Consider the following 18,227-nt stretch of genomic DNA (forward strand, 5'->3'; position numbering starts at 1 on the left):
ATGTCACCCTTCCCTTACTTACTGCAAACAGACATTTTGCAAGTTTATCTGTATTTAAATCCCCTTGAAATGAAAGCTCAATTGAAAGCTGAACTGTGATATCTTTGTGCATGAAGAAAAGACACTCATTTATTTATATTAGTGTCAAGCTTGTCTACTGCACTTTTTTTCTTCATCTTAATTGAATGTGCCTGCAGTAGCAGACAGGGCATGTGCTTAAATAGGAAGGACTAATTGGAAGAAGCTGTCAGGTTAACAGACATTTAGCTAGATAGATTGCACTTCAGTAGGAAAATTTCCGCAGGATAAATCTGAACAGTTTGTGAAGGTAGATGATGGATGCAAGAAGAAGGGGGTAGGAAGATACCTGTTTGGGAAATGTGTAAGGCTGCCACATAATCACAATGGATCTTTTAATCTAGAATGGATTGAATACTAAATAATGAGTTCCCTGTGGGTTATTACGGTTTTAGCAGCTTCTTTTTCATCTTATTTCAGCTTCTCTTTAACCCTTCTGTACTCTAGGCAGGGGAGTTGGTTCTTTTCTTGTGAAGAAAACTGAAGAAATAGAGGTGTAACAGGTTGTGGTGGTTTTACCATGCTAGGCAGCTAAACACCACAACTGCTCTCTCACTCCCCCTCCTTAGATGAGGAGGGGAAGAAGTAAAGTAAAGAATAACTCCCAGGTTGAGATAAGGATAATTTAATTAAAGGAAAAAATATATTTATTAAGGAAAGATTATTATTAACTGAACAATTTAACTAAAGGGTGAAAAAAAAAAAGGAAAAGGGAGGGGGGAAAGGGAAAACAAAACAAAACAAAACAAAAAATAAAGGCTATGTGGAAGTGCAGAGGAAAGAAATTACTCTCTACTTCCCACAAATGAGCATTGCTTGACCACGTCCTTGAAGCAGGGCCTCAACACATATAGCCGGTGTTCGGGAGGAGGACCGATGTTTTCACAACGAGAGCCCACCCCTCCCCTCTTCTTCCCGTTTCCACCCTTTTATTGCTGAGTGTGACATCAGATGGTATGGAATATCCCTTTGGTTGGTTTAGGTCAGCTGCCCTGGTGATGCTTCTTTTCTCACTTTTTTGCTCACCCCCTAGGAGGGTTAGAGAGAGTCCTGATGCTGTGCCAGCACTGCTCAGCAGCAGACACAACACTGGTGTGATAACACTGCTGTTCCAGCTACAAGTGCAGAGCACAGTACTGTATGGGCTGCTGCAGGGAAAGTTAACATCCAGCCAGACCCAGTACACAGGTTAAAGAAGAAGTTCTCCATCTGTTACATCTAGCTGCTGCTGCAAAGCTGGGAAGGCTTGTTTCTACCATCAATTTACTGAAAAAAATATTTAATACTAGAGTGAGTATATAAATACAATATTACTCATGCAATTCTGGACTAAATTCCTGTAGAAGATAATGAACTGCTTCTGATGTTAATATGTCCTTCCTTAAATTAAACATCTTTCTTTCCCCTAGGATTATGCCTTTATCGTGTTTTCATAATAACCATATATTTTAATCTCTTAATAGTGCATATCTAAACAATCTTCAAGCCTAGTCTTATAAAAATGGTGGCCTTGATGAGGCCCATCAGTGTGAGAGGTCTCAGCTGCTCGCTGCTCTCTGCTCTGACCATCTGTTTGAAAGCCCATATCTAGCATGGGAATATGTTAGCACTGATGCTTGAGCAGTGCCCTGGCTTGGCAGTACAGCCACAGTACAGATCCTGGTTCACTTTGGAAGCTCGGGCTGCTCTCAGTGCAGTGACCTATCCTTACATGGTGCTTGTGTGCTGGCTTCATGTGGTGGGGCATTTTATTGTCATGCTAATAAACAGGAAGGCAGTTAGCCTATTTTTAGCTTTCATTTTATAGTACTATTTGTAAAGAATGAGCTGTCCACAAGCTCTCTGAATAAACAGAGCGAGCACTCGTTTTTCCAATGTTTTACATGAAGAATGTCTTTGAGAGAAAACTCTCTCGCTCACATTCTTCTGAAATAAGCAAAAGCTTTTTTTCCACTGAGAATAGGCTACCTGTTTGCACCTACATTCCCAGCCCGTACTCCAGCTACAGATGGCCTAGTTGCATTGCTCCCTCTTGCTCAAAATAGATTACAAAGAAGCCCTCCTTATGCGCTTCCAACAAAGAAAGACACCACTGCAATATTTATGTTAGAATATTCCCTGATCCTTATAACATTTTCAATTAGCATGATAGATGTAATGCATTTGCACTAAAACACTTTTTTTTTAAAAAAAAAAAAAAAAAAAAGAATGTGTGCAACTTTTTATATTCCAGTCAGTCCTATCTGCAAATATATATATTCCAGATATAAATTCCTGTTCCAGAAGTGCATCTGTGTATATTTTTCTTTAGTTCTAGAACAAAATGAAAGGAAAATCAGCTTGGAAATTATATTTGTTGTAGCACTAGGATCTGTACCACTGTCCCTGTATTTACTGGCAAAGTTAGAATAAACTTGAAAAGGTTGTGAAAATACTTGTTCCAGGTGAATACATCATACTATGTCTTTCTGTTTTCTTCCTTGGTGACTTTCCTAGGGCCTGGTAAAATTCGCATGCTTACAAAGAGTTCAATACTTTATGAAACTGCTGCCATGGCTTTATATGGAACTGAATTGCTCTGTTTCATAATTACCTTGTACCAGGAAGAGGACAATATTTTTCTTCCCATTAAATTATAGCGGAAAGTGGCATCAACCTATTGGAAATTTCAGCTTCCACCCACTGATTCTCCGAGTTAATTACCAGTATCATTGGCTTCAGCTCAGCAAACCACACCTGTTAAGCAAGACATTGAGAGCAGATAGTTTTAAAATTATATACATGCTTAAGCCCTCTTTCTCCTGTGAGTACTTTTTAGCACGCACTTGCTGTCACTCTGAATAGAGACCTACACATTTATACACATCTGAAGTCTTGCTCTGTTGTGAACTTGACCCCTATTTAGCGTCGAAACAGCTAACACACATCCTTATTTTAATTTGCAAAACCTTAGTCTGTTTGACTTTTTGCTCTTCTGCTGGCACCAGAGCTGCCTCCAACGTTTCTTCTTTGGTCGAGAGTGACGATCGAAAAGAGTAGTGTTAAATTCCCCCACTTGGTGGCACTAAGAAATAACACAACTGCCCTGGAAAACGCGGCTGTAAAACATGGCCAAGTGGTTGGTGATAACCGAGCCCAGTGGCCCTGAGAAAGGAAGACATCAAGTGAGCAGTAATCCCATAGCTGTTTTGCTCGTTGGAAGAGTTAGTAGGTTTTGAGCACGGAGCATGCCTGCTGGGATGTAATTTCTGCACTTGGACATGCAGAGCAAATCTCTTCCCTCACTGGTGGCAGATGCTCTGCACTCCTCTCACATTTGCTGCTTGCTAAAGAATGAGATGTACCTAGGAGGGTTTTTGTTGGAAGTCTAGGAGGAGGAAGCCACAAAGTCTTCTCTTCTGGTGCCTTGTTTCAGGCACCACTGGAGAGTTTCTCTTGGTCAAGGAGATTTGCATGAATCTCCCTGGAGAGCCCCCCAGTGTAAATATTATTGCCTACTTGGGAGAAGAGATGCAGCAGTGCCATGTAAGGAATAAGCTTGCTCCAGGGGGATGACTTGACTGACTTACAACCACTGCTAGTGCAGAAAATGAAAGAACTGGACCTAGCATTTATCCAGGTTCTTTTGCGTCTTGATCAATAATACCCAGTAAAGGTCAAGTGCCCTAGGAACAGATTTCATTTGTGGTTACATTCCTGTTCCCTGGTGCAGCTCTTGTTTCAGCTCTGCACTGAAATATTGTTTTTCTCTCTCCCCCTGCACAAGGTTTTTCTGGCTGGGATTATTTGTTCAGAACTAAGAGCTGTTTTTCTGCCTGATTTTTTTTCTCCTGTCAGTGCTCCTTGTAGTGTGTTTCTGAGTCCCATTAAATCTCCTATTAATATATATATATATATAATAATTAGTCCTAGCCTTTTAAACAGAGAGAATTTCTCAGAGCTGAAAAGATTCTTCTGGCAAAAAGGGAGTAGACATCTGAAAAGTATTGTCCTTGTATATTTTCCCTATATTTCTAGAACGAAGGCTATATCTATACTAGTAAGCAGTTTGGCTGAGTGGGAGCAGATGTACAGAGCAAAACATCTGGTGCTGAGGACTCAGTGTACACCCCATCTATGTTACCGAGCCTGTGAACTCAGATTGTGAGCTCTTGCCCTTCAGAAGAGTGGTGGTGGAGGCTGGGACACCCCTGGGAGGTCCAGTCCTTGCCCTCCTGGGCTGCTCAGTGATGTGAACAAGTGTCTGGAAAATAAAGATCGCTGGGATGCCCGCTACAGGTGTGGCCTCCTCAGCCACACAAAACTGTTTCTGTTTTCTGAGACAAGAACCAAATTCTCTCTTGCACCTTGCTGACTGTGGGTGATGCAATGGAATTGTAATATGTTAGCGATGATAATGAAGTGGGCTAGCACGGGAGTTAGTTACTGATAAAAAGTATTCTTCATCAATGATTTAAACCTGTGGTGACTGGAAGCACCAGCAGTGTCTCGCTGAGTAAATATTACTGGCCCAGGAGGATGGTGCTCACATAATGCACATCAAGCACTGCTGGCACTGCCCCAGACCATGCTGGGAGGCAGGTTTTCATGTTTGGGATGTTCTAGAAAAATAGAAATTGGAAGAGACAGAGATAGAACTGTGTACCATTGTCAGCATTGAAGAACAGAGACAACTGTCCTGTGGGGTCTACTATGAGGCAGATAGAGACGACCAAAAAATCCTGAAATGATTGAGAATGATAATATGTGAAAAGATTAATGGGAGGATTAGAAGACTGATGGAGAAAGTAAACCAGAGAACTCATTTTTTACCATCCCGAGCTTGAAAGCTGGGGGAACTTCCACCCTTATGGATAAGTAGATGTCCAGAAAAAAAACATGTACACAGAGCTGCCTAATTTTAAAACAGAGTTGATCCACAAGCAATTAAAATATTTGCTCGTAGTAGAGACTCAAATGATTCTCTGCAGGATCAGCCATTTTCATCTGGTTTGTACAGCACCTAGCAAGCTGGGACTGAGCCCTTGCTGCTTATAATTTTTACAGTATAAATGTTTAAGTCTAAATAAAAACAATCAGACCTGTGTTATTCTAACAAGCAATAACTGAGTGAAAAACATTCTTGCAAGAGCTCCTTAGTTATGGTGAGACTTAGTGTAGTTAACGTTTACTACTGTATTCATTTGTGGCTTTTACATAGCCCACAGTCATAGTAATTAACAATACTGTTAACAAATATAGTGTCAGAAAGGCACCCATGGAACTGAAATATAGCTATGAATGTCTGGCTCATAGGTACATTTCTGAGCTCAAAGTGTCTGGCTCCTAAATATTATCAGAAAGTTATTTTTTGAGCTTTACTACAGTAGGCTGTATCACTGTCAGTAGCAAACACCAGCTAAGAGAAAATGACCTTTTGAAAAAAAAAAAAAATGACCTTTAAGATGTTGCTTATTGCATACTGCTGACACTATGAAAAATAACTAACAAAAATGACACTTTATACTTAAAAACAACAACAACAAAACAGAGAAAAATATCCATTAGAATTCTTCACTTTGCAAAAGCAAAATTGCTGAAATGTATTCCACTACCATGCTCATGAAGTAGCAGGTTTACTTGGTCATAAACAAAAGCTGAGGCAATCACTTTACCAAGCGCCATGTTTAGTAGCACAAACTGTCTTTAATAGTCAAAAGTAATGAAACAGCAGGAGGGCTCTCATTAAAACTGCACATTTCTCTTTAATGCTTACAGCCATTCAAGGCAACGGTTATTTGGCAGTATCTTCTGGAGGAAAAAAAAAATATATATAGTAATAATTTGAAAACTTTCTAACGTTTGATGTTCACTGAGCATGAAATTTTATCTTGCATATTTGGGCTGTGACTTTCTCCGGTGACTTGTTTCTTGCTTACATTTCATTTATGTCTCATTTATATGGGAAATCAAATGTGTGAACTATCTTTGTGTACACTTCAAAACAGTGTGATATGTTAGAGGGGTTGATATTGTGCAATCATTTAAAAATAGGAAGTAGACCACCAAAAAAAAAAGCTTACTATGCAAAGTCCTTTCTTCCTTTTTGTTAACAGTGATGGAAACTGCCTTTTAAAAATTTCAAGAAATTAATATTACAAGATTACATCCACTCTGCCGTAGTACAGATCTGTTATTATTAACCTGTTGAGTATCCTTAACAAGTATCAACACCAGAATATTATTGTCAAAAACTAAGGACAGTCACCCTTGCTTGTGTTCAAACAAGAGATGGGAACAGGCTGAGCCCTTCTTACAACAGCCAGAAATGATGGAGCCATCTCTAGACAGAATTACTACAGAAAAGACAGCAACATAAAATACATTTTTTCCAGTTAATTGATAGCCATGTAAAGGTTAATGCTAAAATCAACTCTCAGCAAATGTTATATGTAATTGTTGTGAACTTACAAACATTAATTATACCTCACATCATTCACTATAGAACATCCAATTAACAGATGAAGAACTAAGAACTTAACATCCTAATCCTGCTTATACCAAAAGTTCTATCATGATGCCACTGATTTCAAAAGCACCCGAAGCTTCAATACAAAAGGAACAAAAGGTGCCAAATTTGTCAGTATTTTAAAATAGTCACTAATCCAGGGAAGTAGAGATCAGTAAGTCTGACTTCCATACTGGCAAAGCTTGATGAAACCAAGATAATATTAAGAACAGATTTTTGCAGGGGCATAGAAGAATCATATAATAACTAAGAGTTTCACATAGGTATATGCTGCAACCTGTGATGTAAATGGTCTTGAAGATGGAGTGAATAGAGACATGATGACATTTTTGAGTTTGAAAAATCAGAGTAATCAAAACTAAGACTGATTGCAAACTGCTTCAGAGAAGGTGCGCAGTACTGAAAGACAGGGTAAAAAAATAAATCAAATGAAACATAAAGTGATACAGACAGAGGAGGAAATGATACATTCATGATGACAGAACTTGTTAGCCATTACCAATCAGAAAAGAGATCTTGTCACTGTGGAAGCTTCTGAAAACATCTTATCACTCAGCAGTAGCCAAAAGGACAAACACAGTCCTATTAAACACTAGGAAAAGATGAGAGACAGAAATAGAAAATACCTCTATGCCAGTATAGAAATCCTATGTATTTCTCATATCTTGAGTGTTGTGTACAATTTTCATTGATTCAATTTCTGAGAAGATAAAGGAAAAGCATAAAGAATGGTGTAATGGTGGTCAGTTAGGGAACTTCTGCAGATGCTGTGATTGGATATTTTATAATATTTTAATATAATATTTTATAATTCCATAATAATAAGAGGACTGAGAGAGAACACATCTTAGATTTATAAAATCAAGATGGGTAAGAAGAATGTGAGCAGGAAGCTTTACACTGTTCATTACAGCACAGAGTTAAAGAGACACTAAATTAAATAGCTTGGAAGCTAATTTAGAGGAAAGAGATGGAAATGTTTTCCATACAATGTTAGTAAACTGCTGAACTCATTGGCACTGGAGGTTTTGGAGGCCAAGAGATTAAGTGAGCTCAGATAAGTGATTAGTTAAATTGACGAAATAAAGCTTGTCAGAGGCTGTTAAACACAATAACCATGACACAATCTCCAACTTAGAAAGTCCCTGAACAGGGGCTAGCTAGGGGCTAGACGCTCTGGATACATTACCATGTATTCACCCTTTTCTTGCAATCTTTCTCTAATCTTATGCTACTTCCCTCAGTATCCTCCCTTTGACAACAGGCTATAGGCAGATCTTTGACTGAAACAGTATGGACACTCATATGGTCCTAAATCTTAGCCAAGAACATGCCAGGTTTTTTTTTGTTGTTTTGTTTTGTTTTTTGTTTGTTTGTTTTTGTTGGTTGGTTGTTTTTTTCTTTCTTTCTTTTTTTTTTTTCAAAGCTGAGAGTAACTAAGAATCCTGACTTATATGTATTTGTCCTAGAAGTCTTCTTACATTTCCCCTGTGGTCATTTCCATGCATCTAAGAGTGAGCAGCTGGTATCAAACTTGTATTTCTATGTAGTTATTCCTTCCCTTGCCCCTTCACCTCCCTTCTCCCTTCCCCCTTTCTCCTTTACTCTTTCTCCTTCCCTTCAATATTTATTAGTGACTTTTATTATGCTTAATGTCAGAGTGCAATTATTAGCATATGACACACAGTTATCTGTGTGTATGAATATATCATACTGGCGGACTATTATGGCTGAAATGTGAACCTTTATTACTGGGCATTGCTAAAACCAAAGTTTCTTTGCTTTACAATCTTCAGTCTATGGTGGAAATGAACAAAAAACAAATCAGCAGGTGCAAGGAGCACTGAATTTTGGTTCCTACCTAATAGGAAAACAGGAAATTACTGAATCCCAATCACTTGAAACTATACAAAATTAAGCCAGGGGATTTGAAGCCTTCATTCTCGCATATCTTCTCTTATCTGAATGTTACACTTCTCCCTACCATACTTCACTGTAAGTTTTTTGTCTTCAGATACACGATGGATGTGCTCCATCTTCTCAGTCTTTGAAGTTGAAGAATCGAGAAATCCATCAGAGACACAATACTGATGTTCTCTTAGATCCACTTTAGAAAAGAACAGCTACATTTTTACTCCTATTTCCTCAGCGTTTGTTTTCCCCCATTCTTGTTTCATTTACTGGCTCCAGAGTTGTCTAAAAAGTGCATTATTGCCACAAAACTTTCCACATAGGCCCACCTCTGCATTGTGCACTGACAGAAGGAGACACAAAAGAAAAATCCTAAATTTCATCAAAATATGAAGCCCTTTTGTGAAATTTAGGAAAGGGTTCAAAACTGGAGCCCTGTCCAAATAATTGTTTCAGTGTATCTAAAGAAAAAAAATGAAAACCATGACATAAAATAACCTCTAGTATGTAATTTGTACTCTTTTGTAAGGGATGTGGTACAGATGATGGGAATTTGTCCTTATAAGCTACTTACGGTGTCCAGGAATATGAGAGAGGCCATTTGGGTCTTCCGCAATACTTCTACTCCAGAGGTCAAACCCTGTATTCTTAAGCAAGATAATTTCCTACTGGAGCTGGTAGGAAGTTTGTCAAGCTATTGCCTTGAATTGAAATAGTGTGTGTGGGAGGACTGTGGAGTGACACTCTGAGGATATTTAGGCATGGCAGATACTCATTATGCACTCAGAAATATTTCATAATGAAATGTTATAAATTACAGACGGTGATATTTCCTTCTAAACCATTTCAAAAATAAAACCCATCAAGAAATTTATCTATAAAGCTGCCTTTCCATTCCTTGTCCCTCAAATGGATGTCAAGTATTTGTTCCACAGTTTGCAAATGTCTTAAGCTGACTGTTTTTCCTCCTTTTTATCTCCTGTTGGACACATCTATTTAATGCAAATTCTGTGAATGAGGGAAACATCAGGCTTCCCACTTAAAAGAAAACCATGCTTGTGCTAATCAACATATTGCTCTGAAAACCCATGTGGAAGGAGACATTTTTGCCTCACATTAATTCTGAAATGTGCTTGAAAGCTGGAGCTTTTCTGAATCTTATTGTTGAAGACAGTTATCTTGCTAGAAGTTGACATTGTCTGTGACATGGGCAGATAAGGAGCCTCAGTGCAAGGAAAAGTTGCCATTCTGTTTTATAATGACTTAACTGCAATGGAAAAACACAACTTTATGTGATTTATGAGCTGCTGTGTAAAAAACCTACAAGGTTTCTTCCACCAAGCTCCACCAGTGGTTCTGAGAGCTCTTTGGGTGCAAGAGGAGCACCCTTGTGCATCAGTACTTCAGACACATCCACTGGCCGAGAAGGCAACATCATACAGCATGGAGAAATAATTGGGATGTACATTGAATGGTGTGATAATCCTTCCCTGCAGTATATATTCTTAGCTCCTGTTTTTGTACAAGCTTTAGTACAGGAAATTTATGTTCAACTTGCTGTTGTCCACAGGTGGCAAACATGCTACAGGAGCATGTTTTTCTGTGTAAAATACACAGAACTCTCCCATTTTAAGTACAGTGAACTGGTGCTTATTCTTATGAGAAAACTGTGGGTGCCAGAGGTTTATGTTATGTAATAAAGAAAAACTCAATGCAATCCACTTGTCAAAAGCTGAAGTTATATTGGTGTTTCAGTGCCTCTCGGATAGATAGGCTGAGACAAACACAGATTATGAGGTTTGGCAAAATGATGATTGAGTGAAATGTAATGAGATTTGAGATTTGATGCACAGGTGGTCAGAATAGGTGATGCAATGATTTCTTTTGTTTCTTCATTGCTGTGAAAATGTACAGACTGTTGCTTTGGCCAGTTGTAGCAGTATATCAGTATCCGTCTGCTGAAAATTAATATGCCTGGTTGAGAAATGCAGTTTATTTCTGTTATTTTGCAAGGATTATTAGACAACTGAGATAACCAGTTGTTAGTTTCTGAAAAGCGTAAATTTAATAATTCCAATGAACTCAGGAAATTTAGATTTAAAAGCTCTCTTATTAATAATTGCTTAACTCATAGAAATCGGTCAAAGTTATAAATTTTGGTAAATTTGAAACTTCTATATCCACACAGGCAGACAGTTTTGATAGCAAGGGATATCATGAAAGACAAATCGTTCCACAGAATTTTGTTCTTATGAGAATTTCTCCTATTTTGCCTGTTTTCAGCCTAATTTAGGTGTATGTTTTCTGGATACATACCATTGCTGAATCTTGAATAATCTGAAAGATAGGGGTGTTTGTATTCAATACAGTGGAGTTGCAGGACTCCACTGGCAGTCATGATACCAAATTGGTATTTTGGCAGTTCATGTCTTCACACAGCTTCAAACAGGCTAGGAGGATTAAACTAAGTGAGAGCTTTGCTACTAAACGACCCAGTTTGCCCACAACAATGTTCTGCATTTCATTTGAAAGAAGGAATTTAATTTCAGGGCATTTCTGCTGACCTCTAAAGCTTCTTAGAGCTTGATTTTTATTTATTTATTTATTTATTTATTGACAAACAGCTGTAATTTGTTGGCATGAAGAGATTCAGGAGGATATACTTGTTTTAGATGGGAGACCTCATCACAGAAACAAAAACAAATACACAGTCTGCTTCGTAATTCATCCAAAAGTGGACAGCTGAAGTATCCACAGCTGGTAGATGATGTTGGAAACATTCTGTCTCTTTCTGTGTTTTCATCTAGGCTATCAATTAGCTTACTTGAAAGGTGAAGATTGGAGTTAAAGATCCTTAGTATTGAGCATGGCATAAATTGCATGTATTGGTTTTGCTAAAGTACAAAGTACAGCAGCACGTTCCTATTCTGTTGTTGGCAGTATAAATACATTCAACTGATTCTGCTCTAGGATGTATTCATGAAGATTAACCTTGTGCATCCTGGAAGGGAAAATCAGCCTTTTGTAAGGAAGTTAGTTCTTTATGTCTCAGGACTGAGTAATACAAAACCATTGACAGAGTATTTCTTTAACTCCAGTGGCATTTTCTTAAACTGCATGTAAAAGTAGAATGATAAGAAAAATAATATATTTATAGCTGATTTTGTAGCTTGTTAAAAAAAAAAAAAAAGGAATTTACAAAGAACAGTGAGAAAAATATGGAATTTATTTCTCCATATTAGCATACAGGTTCTCTATATTAGATACAGGTTTCTGACAAAACAGACCATTCTCTGCAAAAACAGAACATTCCTTTACATGAAAAGTTTCCATCTCTCTTGCTTCGATGAATTGGACAAAAAGAAAAATCTGCTAGAAAGGGAAGGATTAGTAGTTGCCCAGAAACAGTATAGCCCTGCAGGTCTCAGACATAACTTCATGGGGGATCAATAGAACTCTGAGCAGAAAAGCTTGGTAGTTAGGATCAGTCAATCCATGAAAACATTGGGTCTGTGTTCCACAGCTGTACAAAAAGTTATTCAAGTATTAGGAATTACTGGGAAGAAAATAGAAAACAAAGAAGAAATTGTCATTCTGCCGTTGCATAAATTCATGGTTCTTTCACATCATGAATAAAGTAGACAGCTCTGGCCCCTCACCTCTGAAAATATAAAAAGGAAGTAGGCAAGTTTTGGAGAAATGCAACAAGCATGATCAGAGGATGTACATTTTCCAAAGGAGAAATGATTGGGTTGTTCGGGAAGAAAAGGAGTACAAAATTGAGGAGATCATGACAGAAGTCTATAAAATCATGACAGTCATGAAGAATAAAGATAGGGAACAATTGGGGGCCATCAAATGAATCTAGCAGGAAAGAGAAACAAATCAAAAAAGAAAAAAAGAAAAAAAAAAAAAAAAAAAAAAAAGCTTGTACATGTAACAGGTAGCAGCCCTGCCAGTGGATGTGTGGGCAAGAAAGTTGCAGTGCTTCTCAGGCAGACTGGCTTGCAGGTAACCAGACAAAATACAGAAAGGTCTGGGAAACCCTGGTCTGAAAAAGGCCAGAGGATGAGGATTCATCATGGGGTATCTCACTAGAGGTAAAAATTATCCCCAATGACCTAGAATAATCATTACTTTTCTGCCAGACAACTGTAAATGTTGCTAAAGTTGCATAATGTTGCTCAACAAAAGCAAGCAAAAGATAATTAGTTTTTCTATTATTTAAGTAATTTTGCTTTCTAGAGCAAAGGAGTCTGTAAGAGCCCCAGGGACTGATGTGTCTGCCATATATATGGACTTCTGAAAATCTAATCTAATCCAATCCTATGATCTGTTACAACAGGGACGCTTAATTTCTTTGTAGTTTGGCCCCCAGTGCTTAGAGAAATATTGTGTTTTTTTTATTTGTCTTTTTTTTTTTTTTTTGGAAACTCACTCTCATAATTATGTTTGATCCTTTTTTTCTGAGGCAAATGAAAGTACTGAGGGGAAAAATCCATGGAAATCACTGATGCTGCCAATTATGAAAGTGATTATTGAGCTGACTGTAAAGCTCTTTAGCAACCAGAAAAAAAAAAAAAAAAAAAAGAGGAAAGGATGTGATGAGCCAGCACTCTGCACCAGAAAGAGCTGTGCCATATGTTGTTACTAATACCAATACAAGCTTTCTTGCTGAAATTTTGTAGTGCATAGCTTTTGTCCAGCCTTGATATAATCTTAGAGGTGAGGAAGGCCATGTGAAAGAACAGTTATACATTTTGTGATTCCTTCTGAATGATTGATAACATAATGTGAATAATCACATTTCTTTTGATTACAGAAGAATGTTTCTCTTCCATTCATCCCAAGAATATCCTTTGTCAGATAAAAGAAATCAAAATCAAAAATTAATATAGCACATTACAATTAGTTATGAATCTAACCTGGAATGTGTCCTTCTCACTTACAACCTCTCCTTCAAATATGCCAGGAACAGCCATCTTGGATTCTATTTTCATAAATAAATTGCATACTTAATTACCCTAATTACTTTGGGTTACTGAGAAATCTGATTTAAGTTTGCATTTATTGAATGTGTAACTACTTATATGTACCCAATTACATACTTCTGAATGGCATGTTCTTTCTGTGGTTAGTCCTAGTAATGATGCAGGAAGATTGCAAGTAAGTTCTGTTCTTAAAATAAACTCAGTTTCCACGATAATCACTCGGGTATCACTTTTATGCATAATTACCCATTTTTATTTTTTTTTATGCATCAATGAATTTCACAATGGTGGCATTCACTTACAACATTTATCCAAGTATCAGGCCAAGTTCTTTTTGCTGTTCTTCTTATGTAAGTTGCTTCATATTATACTTTCATATATTCTTGTATTTAGAGTCAAAGGACATGAATGGCAGCAACTGACTGAGAAGAGGGGAGCTGTGAACTTAGGAGCCATTCCCTCTTCCAGCTGTCCTAGTGCTCACAGACATGGTCTCTTTTGCCACCAGCTTCCCTCCAAGCAGGCAATGCTTATGGGAAATGTGGCTGTTCAATGGTGAACAAAAAACAGGCTTTTTTTGCCTTTTAGAAAAGACAAAAGTATGAGATTGCTCTGATAAATATACTGCTTGTATATCTTCATCTGCTTCTGTTAGTTCTGCAGAGCAATGTGATGTACTTTGGCCTCTTCACAAATCTCCCTTGTATCTCCCCTGTCTTTTTTTCCCTGACCCTTTAATGCTTAGGATTTGTAATTTAGTTGTCATTAAATGGAACTTCTCTTCCATGTTAATGCAGTATCTTAAGTTTTTGTCATCCAATCCATGTGAGATTTTACATTTCCAGTTGGAAGGCAATGTGGACCATAAACACCTCCACTAAAGAATTCATTGCATACTATACAGAAGTGGTATAAAAGAAACTGATGTGGGTATCTGCACACTGGAAGGAAAACTGTCGGCAGTACCTATAAATAACAACATTCACCCCATTGCAGAAACCTACACACAAAATTCTGAAGCACCACCATTTGTCTCAGCAGCTGGAGCAGTTGGATCTGGGGATATGTGATCATCCTTGTGGCAGATGAAACCTCATTAAGAGCTGCCTCTGAACCTGCCCTCCTGACACAGACCACTACGGTGCTGATGATTCTTGTGGCAGGATCAGGGGAAAGGAGGAGTGAGGGCTGTCCCCTCTGCAATCCTCCAGCAACCCGTGCCAGCTGCAGCCAGCTGTTGAGATCTAGCTGCCAAAACACAGTACTTTGAGTTCTTCAGGCGAGTTTGCTTCTTGAACAGCTACATTTCATCTTCTCTGCAGCATGGCAACAAGGCAGACCATGCTGGCTCTTTTTCTAGCATCTTAAATCTCTTACTAATCAGGAAATGAGGGCATAGGTTGTGTTCAGGGAGATATCTGTTTGAAAGGGAATTTCATTAAATGTCCTTTTTTTTTTTTTTTTTTTCTTCTAATAAGTTTTATTTGAATTAGAAGGGTAGATAATTCACATAAATAAACTGAAAATTAGTGTTATAGCCAGCCTGTCTCTGTTGCTGTTGTTATTGCTTATATTTTAATACTGAAGTGTCAAGATGTTTTGCAAAAATATATCTGATAATTTTATTTGGAAAATTAGTAAAACCCTGACAAAAGCCTGGTGGTCTAGGTTTCAGGAAAGTACCTTGGAAAGTCCCCATCTGAAATACATGGGCAGGCATGAGTCTGTCACATGCCGCCAAAGTGCTCTGAACATCAAGCAACCTGTTTTTCCTATCATTTTAGATGGCCTTGGTTTCCTTTGGATTCACAACATGATTTTCTTCACCTTTAAGCCTGAAAATATTGGGAAAGAGTTTCTTGTCTGATGTAGTAGTGTTCACCAATCAACTCTTTTCATTATGCTTGAAACCAAGGGTCAATTTTTCTAAAATGACAGGTAGATTGAAGAGAGTTGACAGAAGAATGACAAACATGATAGATGATTTGGATAGCCGGATGTGTTAGTTTGAAGGAAAGATAACTGTATGGGGAAAGGCTCAGCTTGGAATAGACAGGAAAATTGAGAGGGAATAGCTTTCAGTCATTCCAAAAAAAAAAAAAAAAGACAGTAAAAAAAAAAAAGACAGTAAAGGTAAATGAATGAACTTTAGCTGGTTCAGCAAAGCTTAATTTGTTATAAGTGAGAGGGGGTCTTTTAAGGAAGGTACAAAACTTCTTAAGAGAGATATGGCATTTTATTAACAGAAAAAATGGCAATTATAAAAATGAGATAGGAATAATCAAATTGACAAATTGGAAATGTAAAATTAATGTTTTTATTTTATTTTATTTTATTTCAAAAACACCTGTCCATCCAAATTTTTATTGCATTAAGCCTCACCATTACAAATTTAAACTAAACCTTCAAGAAGGTCAGAGTGTTCAGTGGCATGGAACAGAATCCATATGCCAATGGCTTTAATTTTTTATATGTGTATAAGATCCACACAATGCAGAGGTGTGGAGAGTAGGTACCTCTGAGAAACCCAGAAGGAGCGGTAAAAGTGGATATACTATCTTTTGGCAATTATGTGTGCTATCAAAGAGAAAGGCATCTGACAGCCAAGGATGAAAGAAAAACCCTGATTGCCAGATTCATGGTCAAACACTGATATCTGCTTCACGGCCAGCCAAATGCTATCCTATAGTCTAATCCAAAACCTACTGAAAGGAATGAGTCTTTTCATCCATTTGAATAAACTTTGGATCAAGCCTTTAACCTTGTGTCCCAGGAGAAAAAGCTTATACACTATTAATGTTAAAAAACAAGGATCCATTTAACTGTTCATTACATACCAAAAGGATGGGCAAACACTTCTGCACTTTACATTTCCAAATTGAAAACTGACGGGAAAACCCAGAGGTGATCTGGGATATTTAGCAGAAAGTTAATGCTGCCTCTAACATTTTTTATGTGAGTAACCACTATAGACCCTGGGAAAACCAATAAATTTGCCATAAATTTACAGCATCAATCTGTTGTCACGAACTTTATGCAGTGAGAAATGAGGTTTGCATGAAACTGAAATTTATAGGTTAAAAAAAAAAGCTCTGTTGCTTTTCACCTTAGATCTAACTTCACAGCACAGCACATTTTCAGTGACAGCTTGTAACGAGGATCAGATAATATGCTGGGTGTCATGGAAATGATTCAAAATGTCAAAACAAAGCATAATTATTAAAACAAATCAGAATGAGGAATAAAATGTAATAGAGAAAGAATGAGCATACCTATGAAAAGTTATTTTGGTCTGCAGTTTTTCAGTGAGCTACAGCAAAATGGAAGGACTTAGCATCTACATTTTTTAGCACTGAGTTCTGTTTGTAACATGGCATAGTCTGTGAGCATACTCATACCTAAAAATATTTTGGAGGAAACAATTTCAGGTATTTCCTTATTGATATTTTGGACTCTCTTCGAGTTACACGTATTTTTCTGTAAAGGACTGGCCTTCATGAATGAAGTGGGAATGTTGCCACGGCTCTCAAGCTAGCTGATGACACATGCAGTTAGCCCAGAAAGAGAGATGCCTAGCTAAACACCAGGAACAAGGCTAGACTAAGCGAATCTTCTGGGCCATCTAGTTAATAACTGTTCTTAGGGCACAACACAAGGAAATGTTTACTCAGATGTACGTAAACATGAAAATATGACCCCATTATAATATACATGACTTAAAATAAATGTCTTTTTGTCTTTACTAATACTGCAAAATTTGCTGAAGCAAAGTAAAAGAGTTTTAGGCCAGCAACTATTTAATTGCTGTTTTCGTGGCTGTACAATAGAGCTGGACCAATAATCTGTGAAATTTATTCTCCATGCTTGCTACTGGAATATCAATGACAGGATCATAATTTCCTTCAAAAATAACCACAGCTACATCCATGTATGCTACTATATAATATTACATACCAGAGAATATTGATATATCATTTGTGCTGTTAATGTTCATCAAGGGCATTGATTGTTGTGGTACCCATCACTGTTGGCATTGTCCTTGTTGGGTGCATAAATGCCTCAAGAACTGCCATGTTACAAAATTTACACTGAAGACATCGCAGCATTTAGACTGCTCTAAATGGCTTCATGCTTGATTCTGTAGCAATGTTTTAGCCAGGATTATCTCATCAAACTCAGATTGGTTCCTTTAGCTTAATAATTATCTGATCAGGAGTTAAAGCCCATGTTGCTGTTACAGCAGTTGATATAGCTATTGGTGTTCCCTTGAACCACTACAGCCATTGTCATGTCTTGACCCTCTTTTAGTAGAATCAAACAACACAAAATATTACAGAATCACACAATCATCTAGGTTGGAAGAGACCTCCAAGATCACCTAGTCCAACCTCTGACCTAACACTAACAGTCCTCCACTAAACCATATCCCTAAGCTCTACATCTAAACGTCTTTTAAAGACCTCCAGGGATGGTGACTCAACCACTTCCCTGGGCAGCTTATTCCAGTGCCTAACAATCCTTTCAGTAAAGAAGTTCTTCCTAATATCCAACCTAAACCTCCCCTGGTGCAACTTTAGCCCATTCCCCTTTGTCCTGTCACCAGGCACGTGGGAGAATAGACCAACCCCCACCTCCCTACAGCCTCCTTTAAGGTACCCGTAGAGTGTGATAAGGTTGCCCCTGAGCCTCCTCTTCTCCAGGCTGAACAAGCCCAGCTCCCTCAGCCGCTCCTCGTAGGA

Source organism: Anas acuta, chromosome 3 (assembly GCF_963932015.1).
Source record: "Anas acuta chromosome 3, bAnaAcu1.1, whole genome shotgun sequence".
NCBI lineage: Eukaryota > Metazoa > Chordata > Aves > Anseriformes > Anatidae > Anas > Anas acuta.